General features: G+C 46.2%; 1 long non-coding RNA gene across 1 annotated transcript in view; it reads left to right on the plus strand.

The window, feature by feature from the left end:
• The window catches only part of LOC142070759 (uncharacterized), a 58,225-nt gene that overhangs the window by 23,295 nt on the left and 19,874 nt on the right, over window positions 1-15,056 (plus strand). The window contains exon 2 of the long non-coding RNA XR_012666709.1: window positions 5,305-5,364. This is a non-coding gene — a long non-coding RNA (uncharacterized LOC142070759). The remainder of the gene's footprint in view (window positions 1-5,304; window positions 5,365-15,056) is intronic.

A 15,056-nucleotide genomic window follows, 5' to 3' on the forward strand; every position in this document is an offset into this window, starting at 1 on the left:
AAGTTTTTAGAGGATGTCCGTGGCTCCCGCAACAAGGTACAGCTTGCTCTCCAGCGATGGGGGGATTTTTTTCAAATCCTCTGGGCCACAAGGGCCCTCATGGGGGAAGGTAAAGGGACGGGGAAGCAGGATGCTGTTGCCTACTGGGGGGTCCGCGTCTTCCGTTACCAATTACTCACCTACGGGATAGGTCAAGGACTGTTGCGTGGCCCGCTGTGGGATGCAAGTGTCCCTGCCAGTGAGGATCCCCCCCGGCCCTCCCCAAGACACCTCTCACTATCGCAACGTTGAACACCCAGGGCTGTAGGATGTCTCTCAGCAGGTCCCAGGTGCTCTCCTTCCTTCGAGAGGGAGGGTACTCTGTGATTTTCCTGCAGGAGACCCATACGGATCTGACCGCCGAAAATAGTTGGCAGCTGGACTGGGGGGACAGGGTCTACTTTAGCCATTCCATGATTCGGCAGGCTGGAGAGGCGACTCTGTTCTCCCCCGACCTATGGCCCGAGGTGCTAGGGGTTGCCGAGGCCGTGCAGGGTCGCCTGCTGCATCTCTGGGTCAGTATAGAGGGGCTCGTGGTTAACCTCGTTAATGTCTATGCCCCGACATCGGGCCCGGAGCAGCTGCAATTCTATCAGCAGGCATCCACCTTCCTTGGCACCTTAGATTCTCACGAGTGCCTGGTCCTGGGAGGGGATTTTAATACCACCCTCGAGAAGCGAGACCGCTCGGGGCCCGAGCAGTGCCCAGCCACCGCGGACACCCTCTGGGAGATAGTTGAACATAACTCCCTAGTGGACATCTGGCGTGACCACCACCTGGATGACACTTCCATGTTCACCTTTGTCCGGGTGGAAGCCCATCGGTCGAGCCACTCCCAGTTGGACCACATTTATCTATCACGCTTCCATCTCTCATGAGCCCACTCCTCCAGCATTCGGCTGGCCCCATTTTCTGACCATCACCTAGCCACCGTGACAGCCTCCCTCTGTGCGGAGAGGCCGGGGCCGGCCTATTGGCATTTTAACAACAGTCTGTTGGAGGATGAGGGCTTTGTGACGTCCTTCTGGGAATTCTGGCTGGCCTGGCGAGGGCAGCGGCGTGCCTTTCCCTCAATGCGGCGATGGTGGGACCTGGGGAAGGTGCACACCTGGCTTTTCTGCCGAGACTACACCCGGGGCACCAGCCGACGGAGAACTGCAGCGATAGAGCAGTTGGAACGGGAGGTCTTAGAGATGGAGAGGTGTCTGGCCGCCAGTCCCGAGGACCCGCTCCTCTGTGGAGCGTGCCAGGAAAAGCGGGAGGAGCTCCGGGCCCTCGAGGACCATCGGGCCTGGGGCGCCTTTGTTAGATCCCGCATCCGCCTCCTTCGGGAGATGGATCACGGCTCCCGCTTCTTCTATGCCCTGGAGAAAACGAGGGGGGCCAAGAAACACGTCACCTGCCTCCTGGAAGAAGATGGCACCCCCCTCATGGAACCAGCAGAGATGTGCAGGAGGGCCCGAGCCTTCTACGCAAGTCTTTTCTCCCTGGATCCGACCGACCCTAGCGCTTGCAGAGTGCTTTGGGAGGAGCTCCCTACGGTCAGCGCAAGCGACCGAGACCGGATAGAGTTGCCTCTCACTCTGGCCGAGTTCTCAGAAGCCCTCCATCTTATGCCCACTAATAAGTCTCTAGGCATGGACGGGCTGACCGTGGAGTTCTACCGCGTGCTTTGGGACGTCCTCGCCCCAGACCTAGTGACCGTCTGGGCTGAGTCTCTGCAGAGCGGGGTCCTCCCTCTCTCGTGCAGGCGAGCTGTGCTCGCCTTATTGCCGAAGAAGGGGGACCTCCACGATTTACGAAATTGGCGTCCCGTCTCGCTCCTCAGCATGGACTACAAAATCGTAGTGAAAGCAATCTCGCTGCAGCTAGGGTCTGTGCTGGCGGACGTGATCCACCCAGACCAGACCTACATTGTCCCGGACCGCAGTATCTTTGATAACCTATTTATGGTTCGGGACCTTTTGGAACTTGGGCATAGAGACGGTCTGTCGTTCACCCTCCTGTCCCTAGATCAGGAGAAGGCGTTCAATAGGGTGGACCACGGGTACCTCCTGAGCACTCTGCAGGCGTTTGGCTTCTGACCGCAGTTTGTGGGTTTTCTCCGGGTGCTGTACGCTTCCGCAGATTGTCTGGTTAAGCTCAACTGGACCCTGACCGAACTGGTCAGCTTTGGGTGAGGAGTACAGCAGGGGTGCCCCCTCTCGGGTCAGCTGTATGCTCTGGCAATCGAGCCCTTCCTCTGTCTCCTCTGAAGGAGGTTGACAGGGTTGGTGCTGTGGGAGCCGGAGCTGCAGCTGGTCCTGTCGGTGTACACTGATGACGTGCTCCTCGTAATCCAGGACCCCAGTGACTTGGCACAGGTGGAGGCTTGCCAGGCCATCTATTCGGCAGCCTCCTCCGCCTGGGTCAACTAGGTCAAGAGCTCTGGCTTGGCGCTAGGAGACTGGCGGCAGGCGAGCTCCCTCCCACCCGCGCTTCAGACCATCCGGTGGAGCGCGGGTCCACTGCTCTACCTCGGCGTTTATCTTTCTGCCATGCATCCCTCTCCGCCAGAGAACTGGGAAAATTTAGAGGGCGGGGTGATAGAGCGGCTCCGGAAATGGACGGGACTATTCAGATGTCTCTCCCTCTGAGGGAGAGCACTGGTGCTTAATCAACTAGTCCTGTCCACGCTCTGGTACCGGCTCAACACCCTGGTCCCGGCCCCGGGTTTCCTGACCAACCTCTGGACATCGATTCTGGGGTTCTTTTGGTCAGGAACGTACTGGGCCCCTGTAGGGGTCCTTCAGCTATCCCTGAAGGAAGGAGGACAGGGCCTGAAGTGTCTACACGCTGAGGTCCGTGTCTTCCACCTCCAGGCTCTACAGAGGCTCCTCTATGGTGCAGGCAGTTCGGCGTGGAGCACACTGGTGCACGCCATCCTGCGCCGCATCCGAGGGCTCCGATATGACCGGCAGCCTTTTATCTCTGTCCGGGAGGTCTTCCGCGAGACCTCTCGGGGCTGCCGGTCTTCTACCAGGACTGCGTCCGGACTTGGAAACTATTTTTAATGACCAGGTCCGTGGCGGCCACCGAGGGGGTAGATCTCCTCGCAGAGCCCCTGCTACATGACCCCCAGCTCCGTGTGCAGGTGGCGGAGTCCCGCTCGGTGCACCAGAGCTTGATCCTGGCAGAAGTCACGAGAGTCGGAGACCTCCTGGACTACGACCGGGGAGACTGGTTGGATCCCCTGACGCTTGCCCGGCACATGGGGCTCTCCAGACCTTGTACCCCCTGGTGCGTACTTCAGGAGATGAAGGCCGCTTTGCCGCCCGCTGCTCGAGCTTACCTCGACCGGGTCCTGCTTGAGGGCATGCCCCGCCCACCCTCTACCCCAGGCCCATCGGACTTTTTAATTGGACCCCTGCCCCGCAGAGCCAATCGACCCCCCCTACCCCTTCACTGCGAGCCGGCTGCATGAACTGCAGCCGGTCGCTTCCAAACCACACCAAGGAAACATCTATACACGCTCGCGCTCCACACCCTTCATGCCCTTACCCTAGTGTCCCGCCCCGACATAAAGTGGCAAGACCTTCTGCCACCTTTGGAGGGTGAGCAGCCCCGGTGGGCCAGCCTATATTCCACCTTGGTTCCGAGGCCAGTTGGGGACATCAGTTGGCGGCTCCTTCACGGAGCTGTGAGCACGGGCACGTACTTGGCTGGGTTCACCCCCATCCCAGATACTTGTCCCTTTTGTGGTGTGAGGGAAACCCTGGCGCACGTATATCTGGAGTGCACCAGGCTGCAGCCCCTGTTCCAGCTCCTCACAAATCTCCTGTGACACTTTTGGTTGCATTTTTCCCCTCACCTTTTTATTTATGCACTCCACATCCGTGGCCTCACAAAGTCGCAGGATCTCCTAGTTCACCTCCTCGTGGCCCTGGCTAAAATGGCCATCTATAAAACCCGAGAGAGGAGGTTGGCCGATGGAGTTTTCTGTGACTGTGGGGCCGTTTTCTGATCCTTGGTCTGTTCACGTATCCGGGTGGAGTTCCTCTGGGAGGCGTCCACTGACTCCCTTGATGTTTTTGAGGAGCGGTGGGCGCTGTCCGAGGCTCTCTGCTCGGTGTCCCCGTCCGGGTCCCTTTGTCTGACTCTTTGATTGGAGGAGAGAGTAAGGGACCCCAGCCCCAGCCATTGCTGCTGCGGACACCACCACCTTAGAGGGGTCCTTTCACACGTGGGTGCACGTGCCCCCCCCCGGATTGTCCACCCCACGGCCTGCCCCTCTTGTTGGGTGCTTTCAGAGGAGGGAATTGTTGGTGACACTCGGGCGTGGCGCCAGGTAACTCGAGGGGGTGGCAGACCTTGAGAGTCGATGAAGCCCCCTCGCTCTGGGCCACCAGATAACTCGGAAGGGTGGAAGACCACGAGAGTTGAGGAAACCCCCTGCTCAGGGCCCGGGCAAGCTTGAACACTTCCCTCCCCTGAAGCTAATGAGAAAACAATTGTGATTGGTTGCTGTGTTACACATTGCATATGCTGCTGTTTTTACTTTGTAAGTGTGTTATGCAAATAAAAACATCTTTTGCTTCAAAAAAAAATTACTCTCCTGTAGCCATCTGGCCCGACCCTGTCACAATACACACACACACTGAGTACATAAATTTCTGTAGCTGACTATTGCAGTAAAGCTACAGAAAGACATAGGTACAGTGCTTGTTACTGCACCCATACAACTTAGCTCCCCACCCCCATTCAAGACCCCTGCATGCTTATTTGTGGGTTTCATTCCCTGTGATGGGGGCTGCATTCATTAAGAAAAATCAAAATACTCATGCTTTAATGCATACTAGGACTGTGCTGCAGAGCATGCCCACTTCCAAATTCATCGGGCAAATGTGTAGGGTGAGGAGCAGTGACACAGGGCAAGGTGAAAGGTTAGTGAGCTGAGTTACGATTCAGTTATGAACAAGAGCTAGCTAGCATAGAGTAGTTTTAAAAAGGGACTGTGAAGGTATTCTAGATCTGACAGACTTAAACTGAAAACGGCATGTACTGTATCTGGAGGCATTTGACAATTTTCCTATGATGGCAATGATTATAGGATTTCAACATTTCCATTATAAACCAGTATTTTTAGGGGGTTCCCACAGGGGAACAGGATGCAGCCTGTCTCTTTAAATAGCACCAAAAGAAAACAAGTTGATTACCCATAATTTTTGCACATACTTATACACACATGGCAGGGAAGTAAACCACTCTGTCTTCTTGGTTTTGCAGATCAGCTGTTTGAAATCATTGTGTACCTAATTACCCACTAATCTGAGATCTCATAGCAACGTAAGTATCACTGTGTCCAAAAATAGTCGTGCCTTCATCAAACTTTTCACATCTTATCACTGAGCAAAAGCATGTGTAGGAAATGGTGTCTGTCAGATAAGAGCTGTTAATTATCAGAAAATGGGTGAATGCGTGATTGGCTTTCGTCAATGTCATCACATATAGTTAACACGTAGATTGTTTATATGTGTATATTGTTTGTACAGTTCATTGGACCCCATTAAACATTTTTAAAAATTCTTTCAGATGTGCTGAACCTACCTTACAGTGAAAAAGATAATCAGTACAGTTCCCAATTACTGTATATTTTCCTGTTCTTCACACTTCCTGTCGTATCTGTCATATTTCACATAAACCAAACATTTGTAGGAAAAATTATGCATTAGTGAAATTCCACACCTGTGAGTGTAAGGACACAGGCTCTGTAGCTCTTCTCAGGCCAGAAAAAAATGCCAAAAATATTCTGCCAGGGAACTTGCACCTGAAAAACGGAGTTTGAACACCCCATTACTTACTGTAGTTGTTAGTAAGTTACTGAGAGACCCTGTAGGGTTCTTCCAGACAGTGGCCTGTATGTAGTAGTTTGTGTGCAAGCTGTGTAATACAGTCCCCTATGGATGAAGTTAATGGCAAACTCCCATTGACTTACTTGAGCCTGAATTTCATCCTAGAACTACCATAACTTCATATGCTTATACCTTGGTGTATAAAACACACAGAAAGCATCTGTCATTTTTAAGCACAGATATAATTTACTCATCGTGAAGTTGTCTTAATGCAATAATAATATTAATCAGTAGAATCATAACCCATAACTAATTGCTTTAGGCCCTACATTTACTAAAGCTTACTTGTTCATACAAGTTTGCACAGCTCAATGTAGCAAATCCACAAGATGCCAGTTAATTATCAGACACATTGTAAGGAGAGTGATCACTTTAGATAAGCTATTACCAGCAGGAGAGTGGGGTGGGAGGAGGTATTGTTTCATGGTCTCTGTGTGTATATAATGTCTTCTGCAGTTTCCACAGTATGCATCCGATGAAGTGAGCTGTAGCTCACGAAAGCTTATGCTCAAATAAATTGGTTAGTCTCTAAGGTGCCACAAGTACTCCTTTTCTTTTAACCTAGCCTCAAAACTCTTGGGCTAGTAAACTCCCTGGTATATAGTCTTGCTCCCTTAAAATTCATCTTCCCTGAAGAAAGGGGATATCTTCTGTTACAGGAACTGATTGTTATTCTGTGGAACTCACCTTTCAAGTAAGGAAATCCCATACCACAGAGAATTTCGAAGGGATGGGACTAGTTCCAAAGGCCACTGAAATGCGGTAAGAGGAATAGAAAGTTCAGACAGAGAGTTGAATGCTGATTGCACAAAGAACCTAAAAATCTGGGGAGTACAACTGCATGGAACCAAAACTGAGGCTACTTTATTTAAAAAAAATAAAAGCAAGAAAGAAAAGAAACTAAGTCGCTGCCTTATTCTTTCTGTGAAATATAGACTAAATCTATTTTGTACATAAATATTTAGAAAATAGACCAGCTAAATCCCCTTCTGATGCGAAGCAACTGACCTAATGGAAATATGAGTTGACCTGGGCATCATGGAAGTAATGAACTACTGTAGAACACGTATACAACCTAACAATTGAGTCTGTTTTCTGAAGCATGCTGTGGTTGCAAACCAAGAGTCTCTTTGACTTTTCATAGTCTGTATATGGCTTTTTAAACAACCAACCAAACAAATGATCTGCATTATATTGGGCCATCTTGAACAAAGTGTTCTTTGTGGTGTCAATGCTTTGGAGGAGACACACCGTCTATTAATAATGAAAAAACAAGTTGAGAAGGAGGAAAAGAGATAAATAAGGAAATGAACTAGATTTTACAGGATGTAAAGCAACATGTGAACCAGAAGCACTGTGGGTCAATAACTGGCTGGCAATGAGAAGCAGTTTATTTATATACAATGGAAAGCACCAAATGATTTTTTAAAAGGGTACTTGCATGTTCTCTCAGTTATTGTAGTAACCCTCTAATGGGCTTCTAAACGCTGAAGCTATGTCTCTATAGCTATTTCAAGAAGCACATGCCATTGCACTCTGAATGTCCATTCTAAGTGCTTGCGGTTAAAATTATTTTGCAGGAACTCAGCAAATTGCATGTCATGTGCCTGGTGCCTCTGGCTAGTCTTTTCAACATGGCTGGTGCCTCTGGCTATCTTTTAAACATGGCTGCCTGCAGCTCAGCAGCTGCCTAAGCAAATAGCTAGAAGTCTTTTGAAGACATAGTGTCACTATTCATGTATAATGCATTGGTCCAGATTTTCCTTTATTCACACATTTTTAAATTGTACTTCCATTGACTTCAGAGACTCCACTGTGGTTATGAAGAGAGCTACCAGGCTTAGAGTATCACAAATTGTTTTCTTTGAATACATTATATGTGGGTCAGCATATTTGACTTTCCCATTTACTATCTACTATGTGGCCTATTGTATAAGGGTGAATTTCAAAATACACAATAAAATTCACAGTCCTACTACACTGTGTATGTAAAACTTTGCACGTGTAATTACCCATGTGTAAGTACCTGTGTGTGTGTGTGTGTGTAATGGTCACCTATGCATTTTGGACTGGGCTTTGACAATTGGTCTTATGTGCTAGCAGGTCCTGTCTGCTTTGAACTATGCTTTATCCGGTGAAGCAAGTCATAGATTTCAATTTTTTATTCAAAAATTTGCACTACAAAGCTGTCATATTCCTTCTGAAGAATATGTATTTCTGTGTGGTCTCGGTCCGGTTTCAGGAAGACCTGGGTCTATATAATATAAATGAGAGGGACACTGAGTGGGGGAAAATAATGCTGCAAAATCCAAATAATCTGTTGCTTGGAGAGACTTCCAAAATGTTCTAAACCCAGAACAAAAAACCTGCTGTCTGAAGTGGGGCAGTGCCTGACAGCCAGTGCACTATGAAGCAGTCCTGTCCTCTACACATGGCACTGAGCTATGGATATGGGGCACCTGTCAGTGTAATGTCAAAGAGCTGCTCAGAGAAAGGAGGGCCATCAGTTCTGCTATCATAGGCAGAAATGTGAAGGCAGGAGACGCAGCAAAAAGTCACACCAATTAGTTGGTGGTCAATGTGACAAGGGCAAATAGAATAAACAACCAATATATCTCCTGCTCTCTTTCTCTGTGTATTAAGAAAGAACCCAGATGTTTTAAAATTTGGGGTCTACAACTGCGTTTAGCCAAACTTTCATGTGCAAAAGAAGTCAGGAAATGACATAAAATGTCCTAAAATTCTCTGTTGGTAGGCCTGCTGTCTCCCTTCTCCTAAAATGCTTCTTCCCTAATTCTATGTGGGATTCAGTGCTCCAGTGGCTGGTTCAGGCCTCTCTCTTGAGTTTAGGTCATCCAGTCAAGGACCAGAAAATAATATTATATGACTTATGTGTCCAGTCACATACAGTGACTAAGGAATAATCATAGGATTCTATTTACAGGTAATTCAGTGTCTGTAATTTGTTTGGATAAATGATTTGGTACATTATTGCAAATAAGAAATGTGGGAAAATTGGGTTAGTGAGAATAACTCATGATTTTATATAAATAGTCATTCACCGTGGTCTAGTATTTTCAGCACCTTCCCTTGTTTTTGTCTGAAGTTGATAGGTTTTTCTTTTTCAAATAATTCTTTGCCTCTTGACCTTCAGAATCACAAATATTTAGAAAAAAAATTGCCTTCTGACAGACTACAAGCTTGAAAGCTTCATTTATCTTCCAAAAACATACTCAGTTAGATAAACATAACCCTCTTCATGATTATTTTATATTAGTAACGCTATTTACCTTGGCATCCTACCAAATGCATCTTGAGTCTGTTACGATGGCATGAGAACATTTCCAAAATAACACATTTCCAGTTTCCAGGAGAAAATATGCATCCCTTTCATAATCTTTTAATTCATTTATTAAAGCTCAGCCAATAAAAATAAATATTTAGCATGAACATGAGGGCCTTTTCATTTGCCTGGAGCTCCTTAGAATATTAATAGCATTTCTAAATGTAACTTGCATGTAAAATCTTAGGCCCTGATACTAGAAAGACAGGCACATCATGACATCAGACAGGCTCAACTTTCTACCTGTGAATAGTTGCTCTGATGCCAAAGAGACTACTCATGTACTTAAAGTTAAGCATGTCCATATGCTTTGTAGGAACAGGTCATTAGAACATTTCTGGTTTTTCCTTGTTCATGTATAATTACAGGTGGACCTAGAAGGTACGTCCTCCAGTTACAAGCAAGTCTCCCTCTGCATTCTTAGAACTCTGCAAAGTTTGCTGTTGTGGTTTTTTTAAGGCACTGTTTTGATACATCAAAGTAAATTATGATTAATTATTGATCTGGTTCATAATGATAGTTCTTAAAGATCAACCAAAAATGGGCCCCCATTATGCTAGGCCCTGTACAAACATAGTAGTTGATGGGTCCTGCCCCGAAGAGCTTACAGTCTAAACGGACAGTCTCCTTCCCTGACCCTAGCACACAGAGTGAACAATGTGATTGCAGGAAATAGCATGTTAGTTCCATGATTTTTTTCTTTTTGCAGAGGATGAGGGGAGGTTTAGTCAGGAGGACATAAGCTAACCAGAAAGAAAAAGGGAAGGAAGAGGCAATATGGAAGGGAAGAGGGCGAGGGGGACAAGGACAGGGAGAGGAGGTTAAGAGAGGTAGGAGTGAAGTAAGGCTGAGATGAAAAAGACTGAGAGAGATTGGAGCAAACAGCCCATCAGCACAAGGCAGAGAAAGTCCAGTCAAAACTGTAGAGAATTTTCTGAAATCATGGAAGTTCGAAGGGCTCTGCTTAGCCTTTGAGTTCTGCTTGGCCTCTGCTTGGCCTCCAGTTCTACTGACTGGTGTCTCAAGCTGGCTCCTTCCTGCAGTTTTTCCCCAATGGTGGGAGGAACACTGTTGCTTGAAACGTAGTGCCCAAAGAGGAAACTGCATAGCTCTGGGTAGGGGACATCCTGGAGGGCGGGGGGAAGAGGTTGCCTAAAGTGGGCCCCATTTCACATAGAATCATAGAACCATTGGGTTAGAAGGGACTGCAAGGATCATCTATTGTAACCCCCTGCCAAGATGCAGAAGGTTTGGCTGTGAACTTTCAGGGCAATATGAGCTATCTGACCAATACTGGAAGATGGGGAAAGAAGCAGAAAGTGTTGTGATGAATCTGCTAAGCAGAAAACTACTATTCCCATCAACCTCCTCCCCACTGATCTCTGTCTCTGCGATACAGCCATGTGAGCACATCTCTATTCCCTGGCTGGTTGGGGGAGGGGCAAGCTGACCCTGACCCAGGCAGGAACCTGGCACTTGGGGAAATGGCAGCCACATGGCAAGCCAGAAGCTTCAGGGAATGTGGATGCAGGGAAAGCTGCTAGGGAACTGGGTGCACAGCAGGCTGCAGCAGGAGTGGGAAACTGCCTCTGGAACAGGTGTGCCTGCCAGACATTGCTGCCAGACTCAGGTCTGTGCAGATCTCGTGGGGAAGCAGCAGAGACTGGCCAGGCAGCTAGTGCAGAGGGGCCCCAGTGAGACCCATCACTAAGTACTCCTGAGGTGGAAACCTGCAAGCTCCTATTTGTCTCTAGCAGAAGCTGGACTAGGGTTGCCAACCCTCCAGGATTGGCCTGGAGTCTCCACGAATTAAAGATTAATTTTTAATTAAAGATTATGTCATGTGATGAAATCTCTAGGAATACATCCAACCAAAACTGGCAACCCTATTGGAGAGGCATCCCAGACACTAGGTCAGAGGAGCCCTACGCCTCTCAGAGGACTGTCCTCCCTAGGGCCCAAATAGGAACTACAATTGTTTTACATTAAATCGTAACTGTTTAAGCCCCTGTACCCAAAGTATTTGCAAACTTCCCCTATATGCCAGCCCTTGTAAAATGCCCCTGCATTTAGCCACGTGTCCCAGTTGTTATTGAGACACACCAGGTTGGACTTAGCATATGAATGCCTTCTGCTCCTGTCTCTGGACTAGTCTACACTAGAAGTGCTACAGGGGCATATTGAGAGAGATGTGATGTCTTTTGGGCTGATCTAGTAAACATTAGGGGGGAAATACAGATTGGTATTTAACATAGCATAAGTAACTGAATTAACTGGAATGAAAAAACTGTTTCACAACAGGCAAGAAAAAGAATAGATTATTATTCACTAATCTATAGTCCGCAGGAACAGGAAGCTCGGGACATTGGCCATTTTACAGATTGACAGAGTACAAAGGAGGCTTCCTGTAACTGATAGCTTAATGGTTTTATATTAAACTAAACAATCCAATACACTATCTACAGAAGACAACTGGCATAAAATCTAATAAACTGGATAATCAGTTATAGGTTAATCTACTGCTCACAGTCTCCATTCGAGGTGGCCGAGGGAGGGCAACAGAGGCTTGTCAGACAGCTAGATAATGGGCTTGCCAATTCTCAGGCCAGTCGCTACCTCCATCTGTGTCACAGATTTGAGCAGCCTTAGGGCTACCTTAAACTGTATCCACTAATATATGACCCCAAACTGGGGACCGTTCACCCACTTAGAATTGTCAGAGCATTCTAATCATTCCCTCACGTACCCGTGCCTACACTAGGGCTAGGAGAGGGCTTTGTGTAGAAGCTGGCTATGCAGGGTCTATGCCAGCTGAGGAATTCTCTGCTAGTAAGTTACTGCCAATATACAGCCCCTTTACACCAACAGAGCTTCATGAAGGGCTGGGATTGGATGAGAGAATCTTATCTAATATGCTTTGAGATAAGTAACGAGAATTGGTTTATAACTGGAGCACCATATATCAGAGGCCGTAAGTGGCTACATTCATGGTGACAGATGCATTAGCAGTATATGAGAGCAAAAAAGAGAGGGAGAGAACATGAGTGACGGTGATCTAAATTTCAACCTGCCTATCAAGTAGTGATCATATGAAACCCCAGCCCCCTTCCTGCCTCCCCTGCATAGTTTGTGGCCCTCTTCATTCTGCCATTGCATGAGACTAGACTGAAAATGCATCCGGATAGGGAACATGTTTGCATATCTGAACTAGGCGGCACCAATCACACTGCTGAGTGCTAGAAAATAATGCAAATAATACTAATATTACCCACACTTAATAATGGCAATGTCTAGTTTGTTTGGGTAAAGACTGCAGAATTAGGCTTGATATCAGTTTTCATCTGTCATATTTTTTAATTATTCTCTGTGTGTATGTATATATAAAGTATATCAGTGAAAATGTACTATCAAACAATCTGCAGTTGCTGTTACAGTACAGTCAGAGCATGTATTAAGCATGCTGCAGTATTTGACATAGGGGCAAGGTAAAAGTATGTACATTGGTATCCAGAGCCTTATCTTTAAACACCTTGTGTTCAACATATGTGAAATGATTCTGAAGCTGGTGCCCTCCAGTCTGCCATATGCTATCACAATCAGACATAGATTAAAAACAGGACATTTTAAAGGAGTCCCATGACTGATATACTGTACTTATCCATTGCATGAAAGAGAGTAGTGACTGATAATGACTGCTGGAACATCATCTTGTCAGATAATACTGGACCCAAAATATTAATCTTTCCTTGTTAGCTATAAAACATTTATTGCAAGGAGACTTGAAATTTGAACATTCAAAAGCAAGCAAACAAACAAACCCACCAAGGAAAGGCCATTATTCTTTTACCCTGTTAAAATATAACTACAGTTGTGTGGCAAAGAAGTAAATGTTTGCTAGGGTACTGTTTGAATATGTTTATTATGGTTTGCATTGTAAATATAGGAAATACAAAGCCATGGTACTGGACAGTATTAGTTTACTCTTTAATGGCACCCATCGAGAAGAGGCTTGTGCCCCTGCCTTTTTAAATTATTTTTTTTAATTTTGAAGAATTTAATTTAAAATCAGCTAAAAATGTCTTCTAAAAGATACACTGCTGTTACAAAGTAATGATATTAGCCCAGGTTAATGTCTGGTGTAACGTCATTGGGTTTGACCCATTGTTTAGGTGGTTTTGTTATTTCCGTAGATAACAAAGCATGAAAGATAGTTTGATTGGGAACCAAAGCCGATGCCTTTATGTTGTTTGCGTCTTCATGTCTCTTTCTTCTCATCCTGAGTTTTCCTGTTGTCCTGTGCCTCCAGTTGAGTCTATCTGCATTCCTGTTGTTGCTCTCCCCTCGCTATGAGGTGAAGACATTGCAAGTTGCCCAAGAAAGATTCCTCAGCCCTCAAGCCCTAGCAGTAATGCACTGTGAAAAGTGGTTCAGAAATGTGCTCTCCCCTCAATCATCATCCTCTTTACGTACATTCCATAGCAAAAAGAAAAGGAGTACTTGTGGCACCTTAGAGACTAACCAATTTATTTGAGCATGAGCTTTCGTGAGCTACAGAAAGCTCATGCTCAAATAAATTGGTTAGTCTCTAAGGTGCCACAAGTACTCCTTTTCTTTTTGCGAATACAGACTAACACGGCTGTTCCTCTGAAACATTCCATAGCAAAGATATTGTTCTCTTAGGGTGAAATTCACACCAGTGCACAGTAGGCACAAAAGGTAGTTTACATAGCGTTGTGGGCTTTGTACAGTGACATTACAGTAGCTTCCAGAAACCCACTATCTCTTGGCTGCAAATCTGGGCAAGAGCCAAAGTGGTTTCTGTTTTATAGATAGTGAACCAGAGAGGTAGGGAAAGCTCCTAAAGTGATTCACCAAAGGAGAAAAAGGATGCAGTTTAGTATAAACAGGATTTATTTAAGATTTAAGCAGATATTTTTTTCTCCTTGGGGAAATAAGCTGCCATTTAAATATCTATTTAAGGATATTTTACACATTGCTGCAATCACTTTCAGATGATTTAAACATATGCATAGTTATTGTTTATTCCATCTGTCATCTCATACATTTTCATTCAGCTGCTGTTTATTTTGAAACTCCTTTGATGTATCTTGATTTTAGGTGTTGCCACACTGAGAACTCTTAGTCAAGGGAGCAAATACTTCAAAAAGACTTTTCAGCATTAAGTGTAGCCCTCCCTCTTCCTGCCCCTCCCCTCCTTAAGCAGAAGGGAAGGGAGAGGATTTAAATGCTGACCTCGCTTGTAGCAATATGTCAGCTTACCAAATATGGCTTTGCTTGCCAAATTTCTTTTAAGTACATGTCTAAACCTTTCTGATCTCTGTACAGCTCACCACAAAGTTGTGGTCTTTTGCTTGGGGGGTATTTCTTGCTATCAGATACCATTACTTGTGTCTTGAGTAGGGCTCTTAGACATCCGCCCTTAGATGGTGTCATTTTCTCAATTTGTCTAAACTAGGCAGCTCTGGCATTATTATTAGTATATTATTAGTTATAATTTATTTTACAGTAGTTCTGGAGGCCCAAACTGAGGTCAGGGCTCCATTTTGCTAGATGCTGTACAAAGACAAAAATGAAACAGTCTCTTCTCTGAAAAGCCTGTAGTCTAAATGGGGAAGTGTGACAGAGTGGGAATTGTTTGTCTGAATACTGTGTGTGCCTCAGTTTCCCCTATATGCTGCATGGTTAACTAGGTGGTGGGAAAAGGCTGTTTACTCTTGGGCAGACTACAACAAAGGTGTGAATGGTGCCTAGGTGCCTTAGGT

Source organism: Caretta caretta, chromosome 1 (genome assembly GCF_965140235.1).
Source record: "Caretta caretta isolate rCarCar2 chromosome 1, rCarCar1.hap1, whole genome shotgun sequence".
Lineage (NCBI taxonomy): Eukaryota > Metazoa > Chordata > Testudines > Cheloniidae > Caretta > Caretta caretta.